Here is a 23,781-nt window from a genome sequence, read left to right as displayed (position 1 = left end):
AAACTCTGCCATTTAGAAAGCTCATATATTTGTTTTCTGAATTGCTTTCTGATTTTTTATGTAACGAAACATGTTGAATTAAATCTCCCATGTAATAAAAACATTTTAAAAAAGGAAAAAAGAAAAACCTTGTTATTGAATTGTAAGAGGATGATCGATCCTTTAATTTTCAACTCATTTTGCAAATAGAAGTTTATATCTACAAATAACTTCCTCCACAGTTTTTAACACTCTTTCAAAAACTTTTTTGGGGCATAAAGAGGGAGTGTATTTTGTATTTTCTATTAAAAATTGCTAAATTTTCTAAATTTTATATTTGGATTGGTTTTGTTCTTTCCTGTTCTGAAGCATTGATGAGAAACCACAAAGCAGTCTCCTTTGCATAGAACAGAAAATAACTCATTACCTATTTCAGAAAGCTGAAGAATCCTGAAATACTTTGTACACAAAGTCTGCCTAAGCGTACCGTGCTCATTACAGAGTTCTGGGAAGGGACAGATACAAATGTTTACATTTGTGTTCACAACTGAATTTAGCCTGTTAGGACACACAGTTCAGATTTGTGCCTGAAGTAGCTCACAATGGGAGATGTTTTGGGTCAATGTGTCAAATTTCAGTGCAATAGAAATCAAATAGCACAAGACGTTTAAAATTTATTTGTTTCTGGTCCTTTCTCACTCAGTGTTTCATACCTGGAAGGTTTGCTTATTAGCCTTTCCTTTCGTAACAGATTCCAAATATTTTCGCTGATTGTGTTATTTCTACTGTTTCTTGGTTGACTTTTCTGGCATTTCTGTCACACTTCTTTATAGATGCACAATTTTCTTAAGATACCACCTTGACTTTTATTGCATTCACCCTGTAGGTAAACTGATCTGGACACAGAGGTCAGATTTACAAGTGGCACACAACGATACAATGGAACATGTTTTGGGTCAGTGGGTCAGATTTCTGCCTTGCCTTGCTTTGCCTTTTCATTGGCCCCCTTTAAATCTAGCTAATATAAAATTGTATTTACATTTGCCATTTACTTAAAAGCAAAACCAGGAATATTCCACCAATGGGTGTTTGTCTCACAGAAATTTAGTGAGATTTTGCTGACAAATTTGATTATTTTGTGGCAATATTTTTAATCTCATGGTGTGGCATATGTCCTTGGGCTATTTGCAAGAGTTGTCTCCTTTCCCCTAGACATACAACTCATCAAGTTTGATGTGTCAGTGACTGCAGGTCAAATTTTCAAAGCCTGCACCTGTATGAAATGATTATTCTTGTTGAAATAATCATATCTGCATTAGTTTTTGCTAATGAATTGCCAAGTAATTGCATACATTTTGTGGCCATGCAATTCCTTGATTATAATGACATTCAACTGTATATTTTCCTACTGAAATCCAAGCACGGCATGATAACAGGTAGGTGTTCATATTTCTTTTTTTTTTTTTTTTAAATTGATGTTGTTTGTATACAATCTGATTGGCATTTTTATAATCCACTCATAGACACTATTTAATAATGCTGGTTGAATTAATTTTGAAAAGACATATGTTTTAAGACATTTAATAAGAGGGAGAAATACTGGAAAGATAAACCTGCATATGGCTTTTCTTAATCTCCATTTTCTTCTGCAGTAAGAGAAAATTCATTCATCAGTGGTATAACTTTGTAGCAGCCTACAGAAATCATCTGAGGAGTAAACGCTAACTCACTTGCCACATGCTTACACCTTAACTTTCAGAGTGGAGGTCTTTATTTTCCCCTTTATATGACAGAAATTACTACTGGAATGCAATGAGCCCCATACCCACCTGTGACTGGACAGAGACCACCATCACTGTTCACATACGGGCTGTTAAACTGCCATTGGGTAGTCATGACTTTCGCTCACCACCAGCGTAAGTGGAATTTGAGCCAGGTGACCTAGAGTTTAAAGTCTCCATATTTGTCTATTCACTGAGTCATCATATTAGAAGTCTAAGTGTGTTTTTATGGATTTATTTGAAATAATGCTGGAGCTTGGTATCTACATGATAGGATGCAGTCTACACACAAGTCACTTGAGATAAAGCTATCAGAAAAAAATACTGAGGTTTTTCTTCTTCTTCTTTATTCCCTACTCTATGCTCAGTAAATTGTAACATGATAGATACACTGTATGGTGTAAAACATACCAAAGTCAGTGTTGCACACTTTATCCAAAGAGCAGGCAGAGCATATGATCCTTGCTAAATTTAATGTGATAATGTTGCATTGTAAGTGAAGACAATTGACTGTGCATAAGTTCATTAAGCAAACGTGCTGTGGTGAACCATTTATTTTATTTAATCAAGTTTGAGGGAGGTCTGGAATTCTCTCACATTTAAATCAGTGAATTAGCACTGTTGTAGACAAATGGAAGAAAATTAAGGAAGGAGAAGAAGGAAGTTCACACATTACAGGAACACAAATACTGACTTGGAAAATATATTTTTACCTTGATATCCACAAAACATTCAATAAAGGTCCACAGAAGATGTCAATTACTTTAGTGTTTGTTTTCTAGAGTTCTTTCATCCTTATATAACCTTTTTCCTCGCTCTCCCAAGAATTTAACTTACAGCTATTTTGACTGTTCAGTTTAGAAATAGTATGTACAATGGAACCAGTATTAAACTATGGGTCTGCGCTGAGCACTTGGAGGTGTATCTTCTGCATCTCTATTGGATGCTTAGAGTCACTGCTGTCTGTGTCCTCCCCAACACTGCAAATATAATTTGCATTATATTTCAATTTCCCTTAAATCATATGTCGTGGTTTAACCTGGCAGGCAGCCAAATACCACGCAGCCGCTCACTCACTCCCCCCGCCCCCCCAGTGGGACGGGGAGAGAATCGGAAGGGTAAGAGTGAGAAAAACTCGTGGGTTGAGATAAAGACAGTTTAATAGAACAGAAAAGGGAGAATAATGATAATAAATAATGATAGAATATACAAAATGAGTGATGCACAATGCAATTGCTCACCACCCGTGCTGACCGATAACCAAGTAGCGACCGGTACTTCCTGGATCACGCCTACCCTTCATATACTGAGCATGACATCACATGGTATGGAATACCCCATTGGCCAGCTGGGCTGGCTGTCCTGATTATGTTCCCTCCCATCTTGTGTACCTAGCTCAGTCAGTAGGCACGGGAGCTGTCCTTGGACTAGGAGGGCACTTAGCAACAACTGAAAACATCAGTGTGTTATCAACATTCTCCTCATACTGAATCCAAAACACAGCACTAGGAAGAAATTTAACCCTATCCCTGCCGAAACTAGGACATCATATTAAGAAACAAAGAAAGAGAAATATTGGGTGGGGTTCTTTTGATTTTGTTTTTTTTTTCCTAAGCCTCTAACTGGCAGACCTAAGATATATAAAATCTCCAGTTACAACCATGCTATGCCATTTTATGTGGACAAAAGGGCACTTCATTAGAGGACAAGACACTTCATTAGATCTCCATGCCTCTCTGTTTCTCTGGTTAGAAAGCCTAACTGTCTTATTTGATAGCCTATAGTACTAGAATCTGCTATAAGAATATGAAATTGTGTAAAAATAACACTTGGGGAAACACAAAGTGAATTAGGACTTGAATTCTAGTCCACTAGCTGTCAAAGCACAACCCCTAGGTGATGCTTACCACAGCGGATTTGTATCTCTACTCATTTAAATTATTAAAGAAAAGAAGCATGACTAGAAGCACAGAAGGACAAAAAATGTAGTTACATGCATTGGTGTAATGGCACTATTTTATTAACATTAATCCAGATTCTATTAAAATATTTTATTGATTCTTGGATATCATTTGGATATCAAAGTGAATGAAGCTCAACTACTGAAGACAATTTTAACCATCTGGAGCAAATGCATATACCACGGACTGTGGATGGGAGTGCAAATGAAAAATCATCTTACTTACGTGTATTTAGAAATGTGGTCAAAGGTTCCTGTTAAAATAGTAACCAGAATGTTCTCAGTGTATGATCTACAGGGCAGGAAAGGATGTCTTTCTGCTGTTATTGCTCTCAGAAAAATGTGTATTTCAGTATTCAATTATTTCTGGAATAATTGTTTTAATTCTGAGTGAAAAAATACTCTGTATTATTTTATTCCCTATATAGTTCCTCTCTGTCTAATTTATTTGTTCTCTGTTGTTTTAACATTTGCCCTCATAGTTGTTACTTCTTCTGCAATAATCCCTATCAGGGAATGAAATTAAAGGATACTTGATTTGGGCAGCACTGGAACTTAACCTTGAGCATTCTTGAAAAATAAAGACCCCTGCATTTTATTTTCTCCAATAACGAAACAGAAATATGCAGCATTTGTCTGTTTCAGTTACCCTAAAAATGAAGCAGAAAGATACAAAATGGGCATCTCACCTCTGTTTATTTTTGTTTATGAGTAATAGTGAAGTAGAAGGGGATGAGGCATGGATTTTAAGTCAGATGCTTTCAGATCAGCTGGATAAAGAGAGATGCCAGAGGCAAGTCCAAGCCCAGTAAAAATATTCCATCAATCTGAAGGCTGAGGTGATATCCCTGGTTTTGGATGGATCCTACACCGTCTCAGAAGATGGATAAATAATATCTGATGAAAGAGAACTTTCAGAATGTAAATCCCATGACAACTTACTGCAATAACGTGTATTTGCTGAGGATTTTCCACAAGGTTTTGAAACTTTCTTTCTGACAATTTTTAAACTGTTGCCAGCTTGTCAGGTGATATTTCCAGCCCAGTACCAGTGACATCAAACTGAATATATTCAGCATAACGGTGGGCACTAGAAAGATTGGTAATAATAGTGCATTCTACATAACAGATTTTTTTGACTGCCATTTAGATGTAAGCCTATATGTGAGATAAAATGGCTGCTGTATATTCAATCTTATACATTTAAAAGACATTTGTAAAAGTGGGTTGAAACATGGGTAAGATGTTGAAATGTCACTTCCATTTAATTTGTTGTAAAATTAAATTTTTTTTAAATGGTCCTATGTTTTCAGATTAAAGGATTTCAGGTAGTTTTATAAGCTGAAAACAACCATGCAGGGGTAAATGAAAAATGTAGATAATTTGAGTTTAAAATATTTGCAATTTTTTAAATTAAAAATTCTTGGGAAATAATACAAAAATAAGCTTCTGACAGAGAAGCACCTTCCTTGAGAAAGACACTTTACAGAGCTCCTCATTTTAACTTTCACCTTGTATTATATCTTAGAAATGTATACAGTAGTCAAGACTTGCATATTAAGTCCAAATAGCTTGAAACCAACCAGATGTCATCATACTAAAAATAAAATTCACAGGGAAAAGAAACAACATTATTTATTTATTTAAAATTAAAATCTGTTAACATTCCAAGAAGCTTAGGTTTGTTATGACCTTGCACAGCCTTTATAGCTTCTCCTTTGCCTGCAAATTACAGACATTAAATACTTTGCTCTCCTGCATATGCTTAGGGCACAGCCAGACATGCTCTGATGATTGAGTTCAGGCAGGTTATGAAGTTACTGCCACCTAGTCAGATGCTAGTATCCTGCAAGCTAAGATGCAGGAATTGACTATCTATAGATTCCCAGACCTTTTCTACACAAAGTCAAAGGTTTTAGTATACATCAGGGGTAAAGAGGTCAACATTTTCAATTTTGCTGGGTGTGTTTTGACTTGTTTTTTCTTCTAGAAGATGAGTTTAAAATTATCTTAGCTATGCATAAAATAAGTTTATGATTCTTTTAGGCTTATGTGCAAAGCCTTTTAGCTCTGTGTTCTTTACACATATTGCCTACATAGAGAGTATATGACTGGCAGGTCATTACAGACACTAAAATTGTTAACTTACAGGGTCATTTATCTATCATTTCAGAGTCTTTTAACTTCTCCTGTATTACTTCACTGTACTTGGGGTTATAAGTCCGAAGAACTTTGTGATATAAGCGCAGAAAACCCATTTCATAAACACAAGGAGAAGAAGTTGAGAGAGGGGACAAATACAACAGATGCAATGTTAAAGAATCAGTCAGAAATATTCTGACCAGACAGAAATAGTGAGAATAAGACACTGAGCTGTAAAGATAGGAAAGAAGAAAACCACAATGAAGAAAATAATGAATATAATATATAAATACTTAGTACTTTAGAGACAAGGAGACAGGAGTGAAGATTACAAGCTTTTTTAGGGGAGAAGATGGTAAAATTACAGGTGTTTGTTATCTCAGTCTTCTGATACATTATAGTGCTTCTTTATCAAAAGTATATGCATTTGAGCAACATGCTTCTAAGGTAAGAAGCAGAAAAGCTAAGAGATAACAGTGTAAATCTGCATCTCTTGGGACTTATGTCAGCTTTTTGTAAGATAGTTCTACATAATGCCTCATGAAGACATGTAGTGCTTTGGTTTGACTGGAGCCGTCAACTTGATTCTGGAGTTCAGCTGGCCCACAGATTCTGTCCAACTTTACCTTAAATGTGGTAGGGCTTTACTGTGATGGACTTTGCAGTCATATATCCTGGAACCATTGAGTTCTAATTTCATTCGGTGATCACTTGCACGTCATTTGGTGATCGCTTGCACTACAGGTAGCACAGACCTGAGTTGTTTCCTCCTGACATTCCTTGGAGGTGATTGAAACCCGTAACAAGTAGGTGCTCATGTCATCAACATTATGAGTTTGGACTTAAGGGTGGGCTCACCTGAGGTGAGTGTGGATATCTTTATAAGCCCGTCCCCAAAATGCTTGCAAATCCACTGTGTCACAAATTGTTAGACTGCAATAACCACAGCCGATGATATCATCCTCGACTAGTGTGACATGAACCCAAGCAAGAAATGTTTTTATAAAATATTAAGAGCTAATCTTCTGTTTGTGACACCACATAGAAATATACCATTTGAGAATCTGATTACACATAACTTCTACTGCATATTGGGGGGGGGGGGGGGGGGGTGGAAGAAACTAGGTTTTTAGCAATGATTCAAATTTTTAGATGACAGCTTTAAAAAGAAAAACATTGGGCTAATTGTCTTCAGGAATTTAAATGCATTCTTTGTATCCTGGTCTCTTTACTCTATTTTTAACACCCACTCATTATTTTGTGACTTTCAATGTCCTTCCTGAACACAAAAATGATATATTTGGAGGAGGGGACACCAAAAGCCACACCATAATTCACATTAGAATATTTTTAGGAAATCTGGTTGTTTATGAGCTTGTTTTATCCTCCTCTGTGCAGTTCAAATTGCTTTTACTTTTGAATCTTGTGTATCATAATTAGTAATTGCTTCCAACATTGTAATATCCTGGCTGATGTGATCATCATGCACTCACTAAATAAACTTTACACAGCAGCCTCCCACTGTAGATGACACTTCCTCTAGCCAACATAACATTCTATGTCCTTTTGCAGCCACCCATTGAAATGATTTGTAGATGTATTAAGTTCATTTTAGTCATCATTTGCCCCAGAATTAAAAGAAATGTTGCTTAACAAGAATGTGCATCAACAAGGACTAAATGTACACTGGCTGGATTGATGCTGTTGCTAAAAGCACAGAAGCCAGATGCCCCCTGCTTTGCTATGAGAAAGAATACATTTCATTATAGATGATGCAGCAGCATGTCTCATTTATGAGGTCTGATTATACATCTCCAGTCATTAGAAGGTGATAGAATATGCAGTGCAGGAGAGTTTGATCGCACAAAAGCACTAGGAGGAATATCAAAATGTCCCGTCTTTATCCAGCACTCAGAAATAGAGTTGAGGAGGATACTTAGGAACTTTCATCCAAAGAGACTGACACATTTTATAGAAACAGAGATCATTTCACTTACTGGGATGTGAATGGAGAACCTTTTTTGTGGCAACACTGTGTACCAAGGTGCTGCACACATGTGAACCACAGGAGGCTTTGAAAGATGGAAGGTAGTACTGAATATGACAGTGACCCAGGACACCTGAGCTAACCCCTCCAGCCCCCTACTATTACAGTCTTACAGGTGGAGATGTTAAATCCTTTTCTATAAGGCCTGTAGCTAGAAGTTTAGTCCTTATGTCACATCAAGAGGCAGTGTCATTCCAGCACTAGGGCTTCTTAACATCGTGCAAGGACATTTGTTTGCCCGTGATTCAGATTAAGGGTATTTACCATGACTGCTTCTTAGAATAGGTATGAGTATAATGAGGCCATATGGAATATGAATAGTGTCTGGGTTTGTTTGTGAAATCCAAAGGGACACAAGTGAAAAGGACAGCATCTTGAAAGGACTTTTAAATATTGTGTTACTGATTGCCTTGAGGAAGAAATGTCATGTTCAATGACTGCAGAGGGGAGATCAAATAGTGAGGAGCAAAGACACTCTTCATGCATTGATCACTATGCTAAACTTTTCAGGATATCTTTAATTGTTAAAGCTGTATTAGATCTTGTTAAAACCCAGACATTCTGGACAGCTGAGACTCCCACTGGTTTTAGTGAGGAATTTATAACTAAAACCATAGGATCACTCACATGTTAAAAAGCTACTGGTGCTAAAATACTCCTTTCTAATTTTTGCCATGCTTTTGGGTCAGAGAGGGTGGGGATGGAGAAATTCAGTTGTAACTAAAGTAGCTTCTCTGCACAAAGGAGGAACAGCATGTCAAGAGGACTCAATTCTTCTTAAAGTCTATGAAACTATGGCCTTTAGTGTAAGAAACAGATGTACACATATTGTAAGCTGCAGATGTAGACATAGATCAACAGTGTAGATCATGTTCTGAGTTGATATATTTTATCAGAACTCAAGACTTTTCATATAACACAGCATAGCTTAGGGTCTTTGTTAACAATAGCGGCAATATATTTTATATGAAAACCACTCTAATTACTCACTAAAAATCAACAGCAAAGAAACCCCAAAGCAACAAAGTGATTCTATAAGATTCACAACTGTCTGGATTTGAAGCAAGGAATCTTCTTTAGGCTTGGTTATTTTTGGAATATTTTACATTGGGGGTTGGGGGACAAGAGAGTTTGTTTACCAGGAGTAGGATGACGTAAAATTAAAGACAGTTCCACTAACAGATGTTACACAAAATCAACCAGAAACTCTGGCTGTTAATTTGTATCTTTTTAGTATTGTTCTAGCAGTACTACTAGTTTGATCAAGGCTCAAGAGCATGACTTCTGGGATATCCCCCTGCCCCGTTTTAAACATTAGCTTCACTCAGTGATTTAAGATTTCTCTATCTTAGAACATACATTTCCAAGGTGAGTGTAATTTATTCCTTTGTCTCTTGGAAGCATTTGAGGTTTCATTTAGTCATGTATATATTATGAAATATTTAGAAGTGTTATGTAAATGTGAAGCACTGTAATGATCACTAATCTAGTGCTGTTGTTAGCCCACTTATCTTGCCTGGTTTTAGCAATGACTTTAAAAATCATTCTTTTAACAATATTCTTTCAGGGGTAGTTTTGTTTGTGTTGCTTTACAGGAACCATTTATGCAATGTGACTTTTTTCAGGTGGTAGGGATAAGTGATTAACTGATTTAATCAGTGTCACAAATAAAAGTCCTATATTAATATGAAATTCTGTGATTGGGACAGGAAGGAATAATAGAGCAAATATCAGGAACTGAGCCAAAAGTAGTTACAAAAACTGTAATGATATAATTGTATGAATTTGTAAAATTAATGCATAATTAACTATAAGTCAAGTATATGGTTATTCTATCAGTCATACAATTCTAACATAGCTGGACTTAATCATTAGCAAAACAGAATTAGTTAAAATTCTCAGGGAAAAAAAAACCCTAATATACACAGTGACTGTGGCAAGAAAACACATATTTGACTAGGTTTTCCCAATGACTGGATCCCTAATGAAAGTTTTCCGGGAAGAACATTTGTGCTTTGAATAATTAAAGCATGCATCATAACTTAAATTACAGTGCTACTGATTAAATTAAATCAAGCTTCTCCCATGTTGCAGTGTTTCTAAAGATAATTACTATCCTTTCCTAAAGTAGTTTGTCAATCTGAGCAGAGCAATTTGGCAAAGGGAGTTGCACCTGGGGCTGCTGTCATGCCTTCTAAGGTTTGGGGTATTTGCTATTTATGAGAATTGGAATGCTGCAGGTAGCCATTGACAAATCCAAGTGATGCCTTCTCTGTATAGACAATTTTTTTAGTCCCTTAGCATTGAATTTTCCAAGAGGCATTTTCCAAGAAAAATAGAACCATTAGAAATAAAGGTATCTCAATTTGGCCTTTTAAAAGTAGTATGTGTTCCGTAACTTCAGATTAGTAACAAAACCAGATTGTGATTCTTGATTATCCTTTATACAAACCATAGTTTCTAACTGGAAAAAAAAAATCCTGAAATTGTTCTGTGAAATGAGATTCTGGTGTTAGGGAGCTATAACTTCAAGAAAATTACCCATTAAGAATCCATTCCTAGAGAGCAAGAACTGAGAGGAATCCAAAGCCTTAAATCAGCCTATAAGCCTAATCATATATATGATATGAATTTAGAATGTATAAGTGGTCTGCAAGACAAACAGCAGCACCTCATGAAAACTGAGGAAATTATAGCATACTCTCATTCATCTCACAGGTGCCTATGGAAGGTGGAAGAGTTTCAAATGAATGCTTTGGGGTTAAAGACCTGCAGAATACCTTGTAGTGAACAGGATGTTCACCTGCAAGATGTGATATCCATGTTCACATCCATTCTCTGCATGATTTAGGTAAGGGATTTGAAGAAAAGCTTCTGAATTATACACACATCTAATTACTGGGCTGATGCAATACAGTTAGGTCACTTTCAACCCCTACAGGCAGAGCTGTTTGTATAAAATCCTTCTGCTGTCCTTTCTTAATCCCTTTCTAATGAATCCAGTGAAAGTTCAACTACATATTTAAAATGAAACAGGATAGAATAAGACCTTGTATTTTTAATGTCCAATGCTTTATCACAAAGGATAACAGCACACACTCCAGAGAGGTGAGAATTGAGTGTGAATTTAATCCAGCAGGGGAATAAACCAGTACAGTTTCAAAACCTGAGGGCATGCTGTCATCCTTGGCATAGTGCATGATGGCAGAATATCCACCAGTTTTCTGAACTGAGTCCTCCCTGGCTTCTTTTCTGAGAACAGAGGGAAGGACAACTGTTGGCAGAATTCAACCTAAATTTGCAAGTAGTGTGAAATAACAACGCTAATAATAAAATTTCCTTATGTCTTTTTCAGCTGTGACTCAAAAACAATACAGTGTGTTCCTATTACCTTTAAGGCTCTCGCATGCATTACAAACTTAAGTTTTCCAGCACCTTTCTGAAATAGGACAATGTTAATATCCTCAGATTATTACTGATCTATAATGTAGATTTTTTTACATTAACCCACAGAAATGTTATGGCAGATACAAGGAGAGAAACTAAAGTTCCTGTCCTGTGTCTATATGACCATTTTTCCTGCCCTTAACATGCACAGCAATTAAATACATTTTGAACTGTCTGGTTACTGAGCTAAGAATGTAGGTATAGATTATAACATAAGTGCTTGTATATGATGTTTTTTTATGATTAGTGATGAGTGTTATTTTTAAGCTAAACTATTATTTTCACTAAGTAATGGCAGCAGAACCTTACTCAACAATGTAAGAACATAAACATGCTGCATATCAGGATGTATAGATGGCAGAGGAGCAGGGGCAAGATATTTAAAAATTAAGTAAAATGTTGGGTTTTCATAGATTCAAGAGTAGGAGTCCTTATTATTAGAGTAGAGTATTCCATGCAATTTTGTGGTCTTTTATGCCTTTTTGTGTCATGAATAGGAGGTTTGGGAGAAAAGATTAACTCATTTGAGGAGATCTCTTTAAATGACTAATCTGCACTGTATTCACAATGAAATGACAGTGATTTTTTCTGATAACTTTGAAACACACCAAATCTGTTGCACATTGCCTTCAGCGCCCTGACATTTATAGCAGAATCATAGAGTAGATGAGGTGGGTAGGTGCCTCTGGAGATCACCTAGTCAAACCCCCTGCTCAGAGCAGGATCAGCTACAGCAGACTGCTCAGGATCATGTCCTGTTGGGTTTTGAGTCTCTCCAGACATGAGACTTCACAACCTCTTTGGGCAATTTCTTCTAGTGTTCAATCATCCTTCCACCCAGAGGAGGAAGTTTGTGTGGAGATCACATAACTGCTCATCTTAGCTGCCCATTCTTTTTCTTTTCTCCCTCCTTTTGGTTTTGTTTGGGTTTTTTTTTTTTTTCCTTTCCCGCCCCCCACCAAAAGTAACTTTCACCACTGGAGTTAATGTACAGCTACAGAACCCTGAAAATAAAGTTTGGTCTCAAAATCTTTTGTGCAATACCTTCCCTTTCTCATTTATCCTATCTCATATGAATTTTTTCTTGGACTAAGAACGGTGCTGGAAGTCCAGAGTCTGAGCTGCATTTGCAAGTGTGTCACTGACTTACTGAGTAATAGGAAAGAAGTCAATTTTGCCTCTGCTACTTCATTAGGAATTGATAGGAATGGCTTGGTGAAATCTCCTGGAATGTATTATGTGAGAGGCCAGACATGATCACAGTGAAAGATTCTGGCTTATAGTATGTTATTTTACGATTTTTACTACTTTGGAAAAGTGCTTTGGGATTTCTGTATTTAAGTAAGTGATTAATATTGTTTGTAATAGAAAATGTGATACTGAAATTCAGCGATCTCACCTAATGTCATTATCTGACGTACTCACAGTTCTGGTAGCTTCTGTGTTCCTTGGAACTGTTTGCAATAATGAATTTTCCAGATTTTTGACTGGTATCTTATGATCAGCTAGATGGAAACAAAAATGACAGCCAGAAGGGACTGATGAGCTATTTTTGGGTATGGCTGGTGTGCATCGTTACTGCTGTCTTTCTTGCAAGGCGCTGTGATGTTGTTAAATGCAGAATGCCTCCTGAACTGCATTGTACCAGGGAATTTCCAGAGCTTAAACTGATCAAAATCAAGCAGACATTCAGAAGAATTTTAAGTGATCACCATGAGAGTAAGCACAGCAGAAGTAGTTAGCAGTAGTCTCCTCTAGTCCATTATTTGAGTGTGATTAACATTCCGATTAGGAGTAGTTAACCAATTTCTGCAACCAATTGCAGAAAAACTTCCTATTCACTTTTTTTAAGCTCATGAGGTAAAGCTCATGGCGTACACCAATGTTCTTTATAGCTAGGTACATGTGCTATGCAGTTGTGGAAGAGTATGCTTATCTGACTAAAGATTGTGGATTACAAAAATGCTGATCAGTGTGGGGTAGCAAAGTAAACTGCTATCACGGATCCCAGTTTCCAGAATCCAGAAAATAATTTTTAAAACCTATGAAGGACACGATTTTTCATTTGAAATCGTGCACATTAATTAGATAATTATATGCGCAAATGGCTAATTGTCATTAGCAAATTCAATTACCCTATCAGCATATGTAATCATTGTAATTATACACTCAAGTCAAGTACATGCTTGCTAAATTGTTTAAATCTTATATCTGACAAAGCCAAAGATATATTTAAGGTAGCATCCTCCTTGTACTACAGATTTCAACTTTTACTTTGCATTAATTATTTATAACCAAGCTTCATTCTTTATCTCACAAGATAGTGAGAAAATTCTGCTACCAGTCTTTGTTCTAATTTCTTCAAATGATTTATGGGTCAGTACTCAAAGACAATCTTTTTTTCTGACCTTATTATGTGACCACATGCTATCACTCTGTCCTTTAATCTAAAAAGAAAATTGAAGTAAGCTAAACATGAAGAGAAAATCATAGAAGATGACTACGAAGTCCAACACATTCTCATAAGGAGACTTGATAATACTGGACATACAGAGGCACCATTCATTGTAACACAAAGTATGGATGTTCATTTTGGCTGTTTATAAACTTGTGAATGTCATCACTGGCCTGGCATTCCAGCATATCATGCTATTTACAATTGATTTTGGCTGTCGAGATGTACAGTGGAAGCTTTCCCTAAACTCACACCATGGTCAGCATGATGAAAATGTATAAATCACATATTGTACAAAGCTGGTGGTTTGGCTTCACTGCCCCTTTTGTCTCCACCATACATTTTCCATCTTTGTAACAGTGACTGTTTGTTTCTCAGTGTGGAGCCAAAGAATTTCTTTCCATTCTTTCTAGTTCATTTAGCTTTTTTATCTTGCTGAAAGCTATAGGCATTCTGAATATATTGGAAACAAAGAAGGAACAATCTCTGAATCTGAGAGAATTTATGCTAGTGGCTAAATTAATGCTAGAATCTAATCCCTCAGGCAAAAATTATTTCCGAACCATTTTGCTCCTGACAGTTTATGGGGTGGGAGGGTAGAGGAGTGGGGTGTTCAGTCATGATGTCTTTATACAGCCAAAATTCAGCCTTGTATTTATCTGGAATGCAATGCATTCCGTGAAATATCTTAGTTCCTGGTTTATGCACAATAATAAAGATTCAATATGTAGTCTTCAATGTAGCCAGGAGAAAACATTCTTTTCTGTTCAGATGTAATAAGTCTTTCTGGTGAAGAGTTTCATTGTGGCAAAATAGCAGAACTGTTGGCCTCAGTCTTCTTCCCATGAATGCAGATAATTTTTTAAATATTCTGGATTCAGGCCAGTAGTAGTTTGAATTTCTTTTAAGAAACCTGTGTGGAGCGTGGAAGGTGAGTTTAATACAGATGATTTGTTTATAGCATGCATTGCTGAGATGCACGCATTGCTTAGACTCCTAAGAGAATTCTGTAATTCTTGAAGTTTTGAAATTAATAAAGTCAAGATGTAGGGATATTTCAATATTGCGCAGTTCAGCAAAATACTTAAGCAAAATAAGTTCAAATTATTGTATGTGTAAAAGAGACAGAGCCGTGGTCAACTACATAATTTTTAAGCTGGCTGTGAGGCACTAGCTATGTGCTGTACAAAGGCTTATTCTATGAATCATAGATTGAATATACCTCAGATACTGAATGGAGCAGATGTCTGTAAGATAATTCTGATTTTTGAACCACGTGTAGTCCTAGGAGTAAATGTTCCCATTAAATCAATCACAACAAGTTGATTAAAAACTTTTATTAGAAAAGTTTGAAATGTACTGCATTGAACATAAGGACACAATATAATTAAACTTTTATTATAAGGTGCATGAAAAGGAGAAAGCAACTGACATATCTAAGGCTGAAGAACTCTCCTTGAAATTTTGGGGAACTGAATCTGTGATAGTAGACCAGATCATGACAATCTTGTTCTCCACATCTAATACAAAAGGAAGCATGGTAACTAACTATGCAAGCACATGAGAAAATACAAAAGATTTTTTTTCTAATTTAACTCAAGTGCTTGGCTTTATCCATGTCATGCCCCCATTGTATCCACAAGACACCACAGACATGGCTTTGAGGAAGCTCTTCAGCAGATTAAAAGGCTGTCAAGACAACACAGATTAGAGCTGAAAGGAATGCACTATCTCACAGATCATGCTCCAAAAAGAGTTAGTATCTATTTTAGGCTGGAGGTAAAGGGGAGCTGGATAGGCTTAGACGAATGTTCATTGAACTACAATGACAATAAGGACAACTACTAATAGAATGGAAAAGAAATTAAATCTTTATCTTTTGTATTGACCACAAGAAAGGGTTAAATATGGAAAGGCAGAACATTTTGAACAATCTTTAAGGAGAGATATTTTGGTCAAGATTGTCAATGTTCTTGCTTAACTGAGGCGTGCATACAGTTTGTCCTCCTAGATTAGAATTCTGGTTTTTTGGCTGTGGTTGATGGATATCTGGAGAAAATCCTGGAAAAGGCACACATGTAGTGATATTTCCTCTGAATATTCTTTCAGCAGGCAATGCATTTCCTGAACCAAAGGTGCTGTTTCAAACATCAGTGGGGATTCTGGTGACTGACACACAATGTGTGTTCATATTCAAAATCCTTTTCAAAGACACTCTTTCTTCAATCCAGACTTGGTTGTTGATTTCCAGATATCTCACAGGAAAGTACAAGCAAGTTATGTCAGCACAGGAAGTTCCGGGATTCATATTTGCAATTTGACCAGAGATGAAGGGAAAACAACAAAGTAGCATGACTGGAGCTTGAAGAGTGGGAACAACCACAAAGTGAATAATAATTCAAAGAAATAATTTTCATATAACAAAATCAGAACATCTGAGAAAAACATTTATACAGGGAGATGGATAGTTAAGTTCCAACCAAGTTAGGACAACCACCAGTGAATCCATCTGATTAATAGCAAATGCAGAGGCTCTTTGTAACTGAAAATGGTTCAGAGAAAATAAAATTTATTTATTTCACCAAAACTCAAATCCATGAGATCCACATGAGATACACGTTTGCAAAGGTCTTCCACGGCTATGGTTTACATCTTAATAATGAATCTGAAAAAATGAAGGTGTTGAATGGGATGAATACAGTCATGAGAATCCAGTAAGCATAGAACTCAGTTTCTATGGTCTTCCAATGATCATATTAATATGGGCAGAATGAATGGACTTACTGAAGTCAAACACCTGTAGTTTGGTGTGTTAAAGACAAAAGTGGGTCCCCCTGACAGCACAGAAAATGCCTAAAACAAACTGAATGTTCTTAATGTGTTTCCATAATGGGTTACCTATAACAATTTTAAATCTTAATTTATTGTATAAATATGTATAAATTTATTTTTTAGTGCTGGTGTATTTGACAGAGAAGGAAATGTGTGGAGCTGCATTTTTAGTGTGTTCTCCCACAAGCTTTCTGTAAGTCACTGGTGTTGCGCAGTGTTGTGGTTTAACCCAGCAGGCAGCTAAACTCCACACAGCCGCTCACTCATTCCCCGCCCCAGTGGGATGGGGGAGAGAATCAGAGGAGTAAAAATGAGAACACTTACAGATTTAGATAAGAACAGTTTAATAATTGAAATAAAATATTATAATAATAATAATAATAAGAAGAAGAAGAAGAAGCTGCAATTAAAAGAAAGATAACAAAAAGCGAGAGAAATAAAACCCAAGAAAGACAAGTGATGCAAATGAAAAAAAAACCCAAAACCAATTGCTCACCACCTGCGGACTGATGCCCAGCCAGTCCCTGAGCAGCGGCCCCCCAGCTAGCTTTTCCCTAGTTTGTATATTGAGCATGACATCATATGGTATGGAATATCCCATTGGCCAGTTTCGGTCAGTTGTCCTGACCCCTCCCAGCTTCTTGTGTATCTCCAGCCTTCTCAGTCGGTAGAGCATGAGAAGCTGAGAAGGTCTTGACTCTGTGTAAGCACGTCTTAGCCACAGCGAACATCGCTATATTATCAACACTGTTTTCAGCACAAATCCAAAACATAGCCACATACTAGCTACTATGAACAAAATTAACTCTATCCCAGCCAAAACCAGCACAGCAGCCACTATTAAGGTTAGGCTCTGGGTCAGTCAGACTGCTATTGTGTTGCTGGCTCTGGTGGTTTCTGAAGAACATAAGAATCTCCTAAAAAACCAGGGAAAACAGAATGAGGAATGAGGAATCTCCAAGATATACTGACAGTTTACCTGAATTTGTATGATGCTGTTGTTACTATTAATATCAGTATTAGCATTGGTATTAATATTGGTATAGATATAGTTATAAGATCATGGAAGCAAGTGAAAAACTTACTGTTCATACTAGTTTTTGACTTAAGCTACTAAAACTTGTGTTGTTGAGCCTGAAGAGATGATGGTTCCACTTCTGACATTTCCCCGCTTGTTTGATTTGCAGTCTAATTGCATCTGATGTCTGTGGTGCATGGCTTTATTGCATAAGGACCAATGGTTACAGGGACAAGTTCAGTGCCTTTAACACTGGGATGTGACTTCAAGGGAAGAATAAGCAGCAGGAACAGATGAAGTGCTAAGCAGCCAACTGCTAAGACCTTTTTCTCGGAATAGTTTTAGCCATAAAAAGAGTGAAGTGAATAAAACCAGTAAAATAATAGAAGTCCTTCCAATTCGAATGAGCTTCAAAGATTTCTGTGAGACAAGACTGATTTTCTTCTCTCAAAAAGATACCAAATAAACTGCATCAAGAATAAGATCCTCTCCACAGCAGCAGTACACATTGCTTTGATAGATTTAGGAGAGCAATGCTTTGAAGAATCTGGAGTTCAAAAGTATACTCCTATACTATGACGTATAGGATTTTTATAGTATTTAATAAGCTTTACTTTGAGATACACTGCTTTTCTTGCCATCAAATATTTTTCGGTCTATAGAAAATAGCATTTAATAGTGGAAATAAGAAAGAAAAGAAATCAAAAGTAAAATGGGAAGCAGCATGTTTACCTGTGGAATCCTAGGCTGAGAGGCAGAACTTTGGGGTTGGGCTTGGACTCTGTCATCTTACTGCTCAAAGATTTACTGTTTATATGGGGCAAATTGTTTCACCTTTCCAAGCCTGAAGATATCTTTAGGGGGTTAACAATATTTACTTTGAAATGTACTTGTTGCAGTATTTCCCAAAAAACTTTTTTATAAGAGCTGCAATGCAGTAGTCTACTGGTTTTGCTATATAATTTTAATAGGATATAGTAGATAAACTAGAATATGGTGTCAACTTATCAATACTACCAGTATGTGGACATTCTGGATAAAATTCAGCCTATTTTTTCTCACTTTTACCCTTTCCCAAGGATAGGAACCATTTCTGAAAAGTGAAAAATAAAAAGACAATTTTTATATGATTGAGTGATTTTATGGTCTTTGAAAAAATAATATGATAACAAACATCACATTTTTGAGAATTAGCAATATAGAGGTCTCTACAGGAGGAAATCTCAACAGGTGCACTTTGAACAGGTGCTCTTTGTTTGGTATATTTAAGCCTCATTTTTATAAACTACTTTCCTGTAGAACATTTTTTTTCTTGGTGGCAGCCGTGTGGAGAGGACAGTATGAGGCAGAAATGTAGGGGTTGGTCTTTACCACTGTTTATCACATGCTAGAGAACTCCACCATGTCCCACCTTGTTCAGCTGAGAGCAGTTTGGGTAACCAAGAATCAGGTGCCAGGGACAAAGAACAGCAAACTCACAATACCAATCCTGTGATTATAAGGACATGACTCTGCACTCCACCTTTCTTGAAACAAAACAGTCAAATAAAACCCCAGAAATTATTTGAAAAATTCATTATAGGCAGACTTGTAAATATATGTGAGCAATGCTGCAGACTTTCCAAAGGCGAGAAGCACATTCTATGTGGAAACAAGTTATTGTAGACATAAGATTAATTTCCTTTGAGCATCCTCTTTTCCCTTGAGAAAATAAAACAATGTGATTGATATTGATTCAAAAGCATGTTCTCTTTCAAATAACATTTTAAAGTTAGAGCTACAAAGGCATGTGTAATTAATTAGCACAATAAAGTGAAATTTTGAATGGAAGACTTTCATGCAGCTGGGAAGAAACAGAAAAAGCATTTTTCATATAGAACAATGTGTTTTATAAAAGGCTTAGTTTAATGAACAGACCCGAGCAAGTGATTCACAGCATATAATTTATTTGACAAGTTCATTTTCTTTCCCTTCTCATGGTAAAGCAAAACAGAGGCATATTTTTTGTTTTGAAAAAGTAATTATTTATTCTTTATAATTTTATTTTTTACTGTACAAGGTGATTACAAGTTTTCAGGGACTGCAAAAACTGTATTTGGCATTCTGATATTTCTGTAACGCTAAGTTATGATTGTGCTTATAAATTGCATCATATTCCTTCTGTTTCCTGACTTTTCTAACAGAGCTCTGAGATGTCCGTAGTCCTGTGTTTTGAGTAATGTCCCATGCCAGCTTAATGTAGTCAATCTGGGTGCAACTACTCCCATGTGCAAGTATTTAACACTTTATGTGTGAGAGTACAGTGTAAAACTTAAAAGTGTGTCTTTTGGGCCTTATCCAATGGAAATCAGCGAGAGCCTTTTTCCATTGACTTCACTGGCAGATCACTGTTCCTGTGAGCATCTTGATGAGTGAAAACTCAAATGCATGGGTCATGAAGGCAGACTGGGTGTGAAGAGAGTTGAACAAATACTTAACAGAATTTTTCTTAGCAGGCAGATTGATTAGTTGCCTAGAATGACCCGAAGTTTCAGTTGGTTAAGATTTTTTGCTTAAGCTCTTCTTAAATTTGATGCATGTTATTCTATGCCATCACTCTGTTTCATTTTGCTTCAGAAGTGTTTGTGATTGTGAAAGAAGAATAATATTCTTCAGCATGTGACCAGGACAGTCCTTATTTCAGGGAGGTTGTCAGTTTCTCTTATCATCCCATACAATTAAGTGTCTGGGTATGAGGGCACTTGCAAAGGAAGAAGCATCTTTGTTTTCACACAGGAGGATATCTGTCCAAATTTTACAATATCCCTGGAAACAGGCAATCCAATCATAAGCTTTCTGGAAGTGCCAGCAAGGCCTTGCTCTTCCTGTATCCCTGGGAGGTGCTGGTACTGTTCATGTAACATTTCTTTTTCTGGGCTTGGATAATAGTCTGGGGTAATGTCTCAGCCCAGAGTACTGTGCACTGGCTGGCTGGATATCAGTGGGTTTGCTTCCAGGCAGATTTGGCAAGTCCTAGCAGGAGAACTCTTTGTTATGTGCTATTTTAATACACATTTGAATCTTTAGAAAAACATGAAATTCTGAGTTATATTTTTGCATACAGTTTAAAAAGAAAAAAAAAAGAGGTACAAAATGAAATACTACTTATCATCATGCAGTATCTTCTTAAGCATGATTTTACCCTGACCATTTTGTTTGCAGAGAGTTAATTGCAACTGTCCGATCACAGCTTGTTTCATGACATTTTATGAGGTCTTCAGTGACATGTACCTGACAAAACAAAGGTCAGAACTGAAGTGCACTGGCGTCACACCATGAAGTAACCTACATTGCACCTCTTTGCATTATACCTAACAAACCAGTGTTTTTCTGTCACTGTCATAGCCATTCTTGTTGCTTGCAAAGTTTAAAACAATAAGAATCAAAAGTGTGGATCAACCATTTAAAATTAATGGACTTGTGTAAGAAAGATGGGGACAAACTTTTTAGCAGGGCCTGTTGTGACAGGACAAGGGGTAGCGGTTTTAAACTACAAGAGGGTAGATTCAGACTAGATATAAGGAAGACATTTTTTACAATGAGGGTGATGAAACACTGGCACAGGTTGCCCAGAGGGGTGGTAGATGCCCCATCCCTGGAAACCTTCACGGTCAGGTTGAATGGGGCTCTGAGCAACCTGATCTAGTTGAAGATGTCCCTGCCCATGGCAGGGGGGTTGGACTACATGACCTCTAAAAGTGCCTTCCAATCCAAACTATTCTATGATTCTACGAAACCCCAGCATTCTACTTATGCTGCTTGAATGTGAGCAGAAAGTTCAACCCAGAACATGGTTGGTTTTACAAAATCATGGTTCTTAGTGACTTTTTCAGAAAGCGTGACTTGAACTCAGTTACTGAAAAAGACTGTGTGTGGCTGACTCACATCATGTCCCAGGAGATTTAGTTTGCTGGTATTTAAAGAACATGCTCTTTAGATAAACCAAAAATATTGCAGAATAATGTCACAGAAGACGCTACTCTGACATCAGCTATGGGCAAACCTCCATTTACTCTCCATTTTTCAGGAAAGGCATGTATCTGCTGTATGATATAAGTCATCTGGACTGTCTTCAATTGCACTGCATTCTTGTCTTAGGGATGAAGTTCTGAAGAGTCTTGGTGGAAAATATGCAGTGCTACAGTAGAGTCCAATCCCAGAATCCGGGAGAGGACCATTTCCTTTTGTTTCCATTCCACTTCATATATGCCTCAGAGTAGTACCAAGACCTATAGTTTTAAGCTTACTTTTTGTCAGTTAGGTGAAGTCAAAACATGAGTCATAGATTTTCTAGTCTATTTTCAGGCAGGTAGTTTTTAATCATAAGACTGAAATTTCCAGTAATGGTACCTTTTGTTGTTGTTATCTCCTGCCACGAAAAAAAGACTAAGAAATACTGCAAATATTTTTCTTCTAAAAAAATAATATCAAGATGCCATTTTCAGCATAGTTTTCTGAGCAGCACTTCACTCCTTACTTTGCAGAAATTGTACTTCCAACTACTTCTATAAATTATTAGTATGACTTTTAAGCATAAGGGATATTTATTATTAATTGAGCTGTGGTATGCACAATAATAATACTTCACATTCTTTAAAAGAAATAAAGATTCTTTAAACTGACCTATGCTGGATATGTACTGCAGTGAAGGCTTAATGGAATTTAACAAAGCAGCATTTTAGTGGCTTTCATTGGTATAGAATTGTCCTGAAAACTTTTAAATCAAGTTACTTTCGTGTTAAGTAGTTTTAAGAAAGAAATTTGCCTACTAGCTACAACAGGGAATTGTAAGTCAACAGTATTCCTAGGTTTCATTCTCAGCGGCAAGTGCTCTGTTTGCAGCCTGATTTCACCTTCATGTCTCACGTGTTGCCTGTGTGTGAAATCAGTATAATAAAAACTTGCTTAACTCTCAAGTGTATCATGAGAATTAATGTTTGCAAAAGATATTTTTTCCTGGCTGATCAGCATATGTTTATCCCTCAGTAGCAAACACATGGCTAATGAAAGTGGAGCGCTGCTGAGCTCCTGAGGGGATCCTGTCCTGGGGCCAGAGAAAGCAGGAGCCTTGCCACTGGTGTCCACATGTGCAGCAGATCAGACCCTGGGGGCAGGAGAGTCCCAGTGACAGCTCAAAGGAAAATGTTCTGCATCCTTTCATCTGTGATGAAAAGCGGTATAAACTGAAAGGCTTGTTTATGGTATTTCTTTTGCTTCAGATACGGAAAATGCCAAGTGCAATCTATTTTGATCAAGCTGTCAAGAATTTATGCCACAGTATTTGACCACGAGAACTATATGCAGAAATCCTGAGATGTATCTCTTCTTAAGATGCTGTTGGCAACTTACTCATTACAAATAGCTGACAGGGTGCTTCACAATCTTTTGTTTTATCTGCTTATAAATTTTGTCTCTTTATATGTGTTATCTCTTTAAATCTTAGGTGCCAAAAGAACCAGCTTGACTGATAAGATGAAAGATTTAAAATATATAGATTAAATGTCTTACAGCAAAATTATTTGGTTTCTTTTCATGTAACTTTCTTCACAAGGAAAGCTTTAACTAAAAACAGGTCAAGTATCTCTATGTTCTAATTTGAATGGCTGATCACACTCTTTCTTTGTAAAGCTTTATTTAGCACTCTTTTCCTTCTTTCTTTCCAAAGTTATTGTGTCATACTGTTGAAGCACCTGCCATGTTGATTTCATTTCAGTGTTAGGTGGAAATAGTTCTAGTTCTGTGAAATGATTCATACATGCATACAGTTTGTCAAGCACAAAAAGTTTCTTAGAAACGAAAGGTTTTATATAACTGTAATCTCTCATTGCAATGAAATGTAACTCTACCAAGAAGAAAACAAATCTATCTTTCTCTTTCTTCTTGATATTTTTCTCAGAGTTCACATTGCTGGCACAACTGTACTTAAAGATAAGCAACCCATAGACTGAGTCCAAATTCTTATCTGAAATCGAGTAATGAGATCCTTTCATAACACATGCACCAAATAAGTGTATGTCAAAACAAATGCCTGGGATGACTTCAGTGCTAATAATTTTGTTTGTATTTGTATGAATTCCTTCA

Source organism: Calonectris borealis, chromosome 5 (assembly GCF_964195595.1).
Source record: "Calonectris borealis chromosome 5, bCalBor7.hap1.2, whole genome shotgun sequence".
In the NCBI taxonomy this organism is placed as follows: Eukaryota; Metazoa; Chordata; class Aves; order Procellariiformes; family Procellariidae; genus Calonectris; species Calonectris borealis.
This window is presented reverse-complemented; position numbering follows the sequence as displayed.